Raw genomic sequence first — 8,536 nt, forward strand, 5'->3', positions numbered from 1 at the left:
GGGAATAAAAGGTTTATTCCTCTATCTTATGCACAGTGAAACTTGTAACATATTTCTGCATTCATCACCAAGAAGATGCGACTCTTCTGCCTGCATCCTGACCACAGAGAGGATGGTGACATATTGCTAGATCCAGCATGCAGGTGATGTGTCTCTGCTGCCTGGGTCCTAATTTGAGAAGTGGATTGCAACATACTGATGCCTGAGCATTCAGATAATGTGACTGTTGCCTGGTCTCTGCTCTCAGGGAAGTGACATATCACTGGCCCAGCGTCCAACAGATTTTACCCTCCTGCTCTCTTCCTATACGCAGGTGTAATTATGACATATATCTTGGAACACAACACACAGGTGCAATGATGACTTTCATATGTCACACTAGCCAATAGGAGAGATACTGCTTCTCCTAGCTACACTTAGGGAAATGAAAAAAAAAACATGGGTCTCCACGCTAGGATCATCCACTCTCTCACATATTACAGAAAGCTCTCAGGTGGTAGAGATTCTTATCACAGGGCCCAGCACACAGGTGAAATTTGTTTCTCGTATGCACACCCTGCACCCTCCTGACCATTATGATTTTCACCCTCACATATAAACAGAACCCACTGGTGAGGTCCTGAATTGCACACATGAATCAGTTTATAGTTGGAACTGTGACTCTCATATGTAATCATCTGTCCAGAGTTGGAATGGGAACTTCGTTAAAAACCCAGCGCATAGAAAGTTGATGATTGTCTTATCTGGACCCCGCCAATTGTAAAGGTGTTGACTCATATATTGGCTTAGGGCCATAGGTATGATCATGGGTCCATGTCAGCATGAAAATCTCTGAAAGAATTGAGACTGTCATGCATAACATATAAAGCCCTCAGGTGCAACACAGATAGTCCTAATAGGGCTCAGCACACAGTAATATAATGACATTGGGATGCACACCCAGCCAACATTAAAAATTGTCGTTCTTTCACATGATCATAGTTCGCTTTTGAGGCTCTGAATCCCACACCCGAAGGCAGTTTCAAAAGTTGAAAAATTGACTCTCATATGTGAGAGTCACAGATGTGTTGATGACTCTGAGATCATGAGTCAGCACACCTGGGAAGCTGTGATTTCAATTAGGGGACAAAGTCTGCAAGAGAAAATAGGGTTGCCACGCACAAGTTTAGTCCACCATTGAGATAGTGACTTGTGTACTTAGATCAAACATACAAAAGGTGTTCACTCTCGTGCCTAAAACCAGAATATGTGCAGGATTAATCCCATATCTGGACCTTCCTCCAGGTGGCATTGTGACAAATATACACTTTTGTCCAGCACCTGAGTGATTAGACTCTTCTGTTTAAGCCCAGATCACAAATAAAATTGGGACATATCATTGGACCTAGAACGTAGGTGATGTGGCTCTATTCTCTTGCCTTCATGCTGCCCACAGGGAGCATTGTAACGTATCACTGAACTTAACACCTAGGAGATTAGAGGCTCCTGCCCAAACTCTGTCCACAGTGAGCCTTGTAGCCTATTTCTGCTTCCAACGCCAGATGATGTGACTCTCCTTTCTGCCTGCACCTTGCCCACAGGAAAGATTCTGACATATCACTGGGCCCAGTAATCGGTAATCACGTGATGTGTCTCTCCTGCTATGGCCTTGCCCACAGGGAGTGTAGTGACATATCACTGAGCTCAATATTCAGGTGATTTGTCTCTGCTGCATATACTCTGATTTCAGGAGGGGATTGTAACATATCCCTGGTGAGCACACAAGTGATGGGACTCCCTTCCTAACCTCTGACCTCAGAAAACATTGTTACATATCCCTGGCCCAGCCTTAGGTATGTGACTCTCCTACATGGTCCCTGCCATCAGGGAAGATATTGACAAATCTCTGGCCAAGCATCCAGGTGGTGTGACTCTCCTGCTACCTCCCTACCCAGAGGAGAGATTGAAAAATATATCTTGGCCAGCTCACAGGTGTAATGACTCTCATACCTCAAACCTGCCACTAAGAGAAACATTGTTTTTCATAGTGAGGCTTTGGAAAACAGGTAGGTCCTAAGTTTTCCTTTTGTATGAAGGTCTGAGGGGAATACCACTCTCTCTTATATTATATAAAGCCCTTAAATGGTACAAAGAGTATTATCACAGGGATATGTTGCACAACCTAGGGAAGGGGCCCAGTTATATGTCACAATTACCCCAGGAGGCAGGGCATATGCATGAGAAGAGAGTCACATCACATATGTGCTGGCCTAAGTGATATGTCATCATCCTCACTGTGGACAGGTCTCAGTAAAAACAGGAGAGTCATATCATTCTAATAATAGTCTCAGAGATACATCACAATGACTCCCCTGGGCAGAAACAAGAAACAAGAAACAAGGGATAAGAGTCACATCACCTGTGGGCTAGGCCCAGAGATGTCACTCTTACTTCCGTGGGCATGTGTCAGGCTGGAGAGGAGAATCACATCATTTAAGCACTGGACCAAAAAATACATCACAATCTTTCTATGGGCAAAACCCAGGTAAGGGAATAGAGCCATATCAAATAGTTCATGGGCTCAGAGATATGTCACTATGCTCTCTGTGGGCACGGTTCAGGTAGGACAATCACATTACATTGGTGCTTGTTCAGCAATATATCCCAATGCCTTCTGAGGGCAGAGCCAAGATAAAAGAGTAAAATCATTTTGGAGTTTTACCTATCGATATGTCACAATCTCCCCCTTGGGCAGAACCTGAAAAAAAGCAAAGAGTCACATTAGCTAAATGCTGCGCCTGGTGATAAGTCACAATTCACCCTGTAGGCAGAGACTAGACAGAAGATAGAGTCACATCATCTAGTGACTGGTGCAGAGATATGCCACCATGCCCTCTGTAGGCAGAGTTCAGACAGGAGAGCTATGTCACCTGTGTTTTGGACCCAGAAATATGTCACAAGAGCTCATGGACAGAGCACAGAAAAGACAGTCACATAACCTGAATATAGGGTTAAGTGGTATGTCCCAATGCCTCCTGTGAGCATTCCAAGGCAGGAGAGGAGACTCACATCACCTGTGTGCAAGACCCAGTGATAGGTCACATGGAGGAGTACCACTGTCATGCATATTGTGTAAACTATGGTAGAGAAATTGTCACCACAGGGCTCAGCACACTGGTGAGATTATGCTTCTCAGATGCACACCCCACCAATATTCAGGATGGTCTCTATCACACGTGGAGAGAGTCCACTCTTGAGGTCCTGAATTACACATGCAGACACAGTCCACAATGGGGATTCTGACTTTCATATGTGAACACCCAGCCACAGGTGGGATGGTGACTTATTTTTAAACACAGCTCATAGGCAGTTAAGAACTCTTACTTGGAACTTGCCAATTAGAAAGATGTTGACTGTCATACCAGGGCTTAAAGCTAAAGGTACAAGGAGGGGTCCGTGCCTGCTTAAGGTTTCAGAGAGGATTGTTATATTCATGCAGACTCTATAAAGACTTCATGTGGTGAAGAGAGTGTCCTGACAGGGCCCAGAACAAAGGTAGATTGTGACACTCATATCTACTCTGAGCCGAGAGTAAAAACTGTCATCTTTTCACATGAACACAGCCCACCGTTGAGGTTCCGAATCTCACACCGAGAGGCAGTTGAAAGATGAAAAATTGACTCTCATAAGTGGATGCGATCCAGGTTTGAGTTAGCGACTCTAAAACTAACATTCAGTAAACACGTGAGGCTGTGACTCCATTAAGGGGCCACAGTCCTTAGGAAAGACTGAAGCTGCCATGCACAGATCCAGCGCACCATTGAGACTGTGACTTGTATATTTAGACCCAACATACAGAATGTGTTTGCTCTCACACCTAGATATGGGACATGTGAAGGGTTGTCAGTCTCAACCCTGGACTTTCCTGGAGGTGTAACTGTGAAATATATCTCGGCCCAGCTCCTGAGGGACTTGACTCTTCTGCCTAGCCCAGCCCATATATAAAATTGTGACATTATTGAACCCAGCACCTATGGCCCTCCTCTTCTGCCTGGGTCCCGTCAAAAAGAGAGATTGTGACAAACCAATGGGACACAAGCACCCACATGATGTGACTCTCCTCTTTTGCCTGGGCGCTGCATATTTTAGATATTGTGACATACTGCTGGGCATAATACCTAGGGAATTGATGGCTACTGCCTGAGCCCTGTTCACAGGGGACCTTGTGACATCTCTCTGCATTCACCACCTAGAAAAAGTGCGTGCACCCTGCCTACTAACAAGATTGTAACAGATTACTTGTCCTAGCAACCAAGTGATGCGAGTCTCCTCTCCTGCCTTGGTGCTGCTCGCAGGGGACATTATAACATATACTTGGTGCTGCACCCATGTTTTGTAATTTTTCTGCCAGGGCCCTACCAAATAAGCCACATTGCCTGATCCAACACCCAGGTTATGCAGCTCTCCTGCCTGGGCTCTGCCTACAGTGGACACTGTGACTTATCTCTGCACACATCACTCAGGTGATGTGACTTTCTTCTGCTGACTGATTCCTGCTCAAGTGGGGATTGTGACATATCAATGGGGGCCCCATCTAGCTGATGTAACTATTCTCTCCTGCCGAGGTTCTTCCTGCAGTGGAAATTGTGACATGTCACTGGGCTTAACACCAAAGGGACATTAGTTTTTTGCCTTGGTTCTTCCCTCAGAAGACATTGTAACATATTGCTGGGCTCAGCACCAAAACGATGTAAGTTTCCTGTCTGGACCCTGCATACAGGAGTGTCTGTGACATATCTCTTGACTCATCAACTATTTGATGTCACTCTCCTCACTTCCCTGGGCTTTGCCTATAGGAAAGCATCAGCCTGGGCTCCAGAGCCAGCCACCCACCCCTGCACAGACAAGTAGAGGTCTCATTAAGCTTCAGCACAGTCTGGGACCTTGGCTTTTTTTGTAACGATTTGTTCGACATGAGGCCCACTCACAAGGGCCCTTCGTGACTGGACTCAAGGAAAACGAAAAGGCCAACTTGTCTTTGTGATTGTCTGTTGTTTCTCAATAACTATTTCTCAGTAACAGTGCTGGATGAATTCCACTAGGGGTTCACACAACCTGTTCCAGGACTTAGTGACCATTGTTTCTGTCCGTGTTCATTGAGTTCAAATTTAATATTTAACTTTTCCTCCTCATTCAGCCTCAATTTGACACTGAATCACAGGAAAATATTTTTACCGATATACGGGGAAGGCACAACTGGTATAGATTACAGATAAAGCAGAGGAGAATTAAAAGCACAATTAATAGAAACCACACCCACCACGGCCAACGCCAATGCCGGTTTGACAGCCAGTCCATGATGGGGTCCTGACGGTTAGATTCTCACTGTTTTACTTGTCCTTGCATGTCTTGGTCAAGGAGAGTAATATTGTGAGACTTGTCAGGGATATACACACAACATTCAGTATGCAGCAAGGTTCAAAGCCCTCCTTAGGCTGCTGTAAGCATACCTAATGCCATTCGATTTTGCAACACAACAGTACACAGCTGAGCAAATTCTTCTGATAACAACAGAAGTCTAGTGCTACTATCTTAGGCGCTTTTTCTACATGTAGACTTAATATTTTAATTTGTTGCTGAAGCAGGATTGTACCAGGGGCAAGGGAGAATATTGTGATAAGTTTCCACCACCAGGGAGTCTGGCACGTTCATAACCAGCTCTCTTCGTAAGCATCTAAATTACTGGGGAGGGGAATATTATCCCAGATGCTGAACGGAATTAATGGCACCCCCAAGTGAATCTCCCCATCCAACATGGGGGCAGGTACAGCCACCCATAGTGTCTGCATACCCAGAGGGCCCCCCAGGGGACAGTAATGGTTATACTATAATTATAGTGCATTAAGATGTTATTAAAGTAGCAAAGAAGTCCAGGTTGGATTGCAAGTGTTGTTGTTTTGGCCCCATTGGTAGTGACAGAGCCATTCAGAAATATTGGCAAGGACAACTCTCCAAGGTAGTCCATTTCCTGTGGCCTCTGTCAATTTGATGCATAGCCAGCATTGACTGCAGTTGGCTTCTGTTGCAGTGGTTGCTGCCCAGTTGATGAACTCATTCTCAGCCTCAGACAAGATGACCCAGGTGCTGAATACTAGCAGACAGGTTATTCTCTGTAACAACAAAAATGAAGGGGAACATGATATTGTTTTTCATTTTTTAGGAAATTGTACTACCTCTTTATTTTCTGCTCCCATAGCTACAAGGTCACCAGCCTTAGGGGCGGGTTCTGATGGAGGCTGTATCCATATTTTGGCTCCAGGATTTAAGCTACCTATACCAGTGGATCTGAATTTCCCAGTTCTGTACGTAGCCTCTGTTGAGGCAGAGATTTCCTCAGGGGTTAATTGTTAACAAGGTACCAGGTACCAATGACAATTGAGCAACCTGCATCTGCGGTCTTGTAACAAAAGAATGTGGAGTGGTATTGTGTAAAGTGAACTATAACTCTTCCCGGTAATCATTATCAGTTATACCACCATACATTATAATGTGTCTCATTGCCAGGCTTGAACGTGTTGTAATACATTCACCCACATTCAAGTTTGCATTTATGCTGGAAATTTTCGCCTGTCGATCTGCCTGCTGTTTAGTCTGTCAAGAGAAAGCAGAGATGCATGAGCATCAATATGGAAAACAGCAATAATGGTAGTGTGCATCAGGATTCAGGTATCTTCCAATATTGTTTTCTCCAAACCTCTTTATTTGTAATTCACCATTTATTTCATGGTCATTTGGGCAACTAGGTAGTAAGACAATTTTCTGCTGACTAACAGTCGGTATACAGGCAACAAATCGCTCTGGCCTCCTCCTAAATAGCTCAGGGGATGGCTTCTAGTTCAGCCAGCTGGCTGCTCACACCCCTCCCTTCATCAGAAATGTTTATGTTTTTAACAGGATTATAAACCACAGCCTCCCAGCATCGAGTACCATCAATGTATTTGGTGGGACCATCAGTAACCAAGCGTGTTTCTGATCCTCTGGGCTTAGTACTTTAAAGGATTTGCCCCATTGGGCAAGGAAGGTTTCCTTCCCTATCTGCAGGACTTGCTCAGTTGTTTGCTGAGCTGGCAAGTTTTGCACATCCTCATGTAAAAATGATACATGTTTTGGTTCCAGCTTAGCCTGGTCTTTTATGTACCATTTCCATTTACTTTCTTGAGTGTACCCTATCCAGTGAGTTTTGAGGGAGCTCATGACCCAAGTCATAATAGGAATTTGGGGCCTCATAAGAACATCATGATTGAAACAAAGGTGTTCTGTTTCCTGTGAAGCCCAGTAGCAGGCCAACAACAGCTTCTCAAAGAGAATATAAGCTTTGCCAGCCTCTGGCAGCTTCTGGGTCTAAAACCCCAAAGGTATCTTCTTCCCATCTTGTTTCTACCTAAGGCTCCAATAAGCATGTTGATCTAGGACAGTTACTTGCAGTTCTGTTGACCCATCCTATAAGGGCCATAGATCCAGGGCCAGTTGCTCTGCTTGTCTGGCTTACTGAAAAGCCAGGCTGTCTTTCTGTCTCCAGTGAAATTCATAGCGTTTTCAAGTGACGGCCTGCAGAGGTTGTAAAATGTTACCCAAGTGGGGAATATGATGTCTCCAGAATCCAAGCAAGCCACTACAATTTTGGACCTCCTTTTCAGTGGTAGGGCTGCAAATTCTAGTATTTTAGCCTTAGCCTTTGGTAAAATGGACCGTTTCCCTGCATTCCATAGGATGCCAAGAACTTTACAGTTTGTGCAGGCCATTGAATTTTACTAGAGTTAACTTCCCATCCTCGAGACAGGATTTGGGTTTTTACCCTCTCCAAGCCCTGAAAACTGACTAGTTCTTCAGTTTTACCCTGACCGGGCCACTGGGACAGCTGCTTTTTCTGCAATAGGCTGGTAGCTTTGAGCCTGATCAGTCAAGACATAGGCCTGGCATGGGGCCAGGGCCAGTCTGGAAGTCAGATTAAAATTTTCCTTTTCCAGCTTACATTTCTCTTGTAGCAACCAGTCCCTATATTGACACTTTAACTCATAAGCCGTAAGCAAGCATCATCAATGCTGGGAAATTCCCTCAGCATTCCAATTACCAACTGGGATTCCCTGCAGCACCTCACGCACAGCCAATGATTCAAAATGCACTAATATAGATTCCCAATTTTCACAAAGGCCAGTTCCCCTGGACCAGTCAAAGGCCAAGGGGAAGAACTGGAGGAGTTTCCATCTGAATACATGGGAAGTTCCTGAGCTCCCTGTCTGGTTTCTGCTGCCAAAAAAATGGCACGCTTTTGCTTTTGAATCCTGTTCATGACGCCAAAAATGTACTGTGCGGGAAACACCCAAAGGGAGAAGAAAAAAAACACACACACACAATAGCTTTAAGGGTAAACAAACTTTATCCCACTTAAAAGGCAATGCAGATATAATAAGCAAATATATAAGCAAGTTGCAATGGGAAGGGGAGAAGGGAAAGTATATATATTATATATATATATAGTGTATATATACATTATATA

This window comes from Pan paniscus, chromosome Y, assembly GCF_029289425.2.
Source record: "Pan paniscus chromosome Y, NHGRI_mPanPan1-v2.0_pri, whole genome shotgun sequence".
Lineage (NCBI taxonomy): Eukaryota > Metazoa > Chordata > Mammalia > Primates > Hominidae > Pan > Pan paniscus.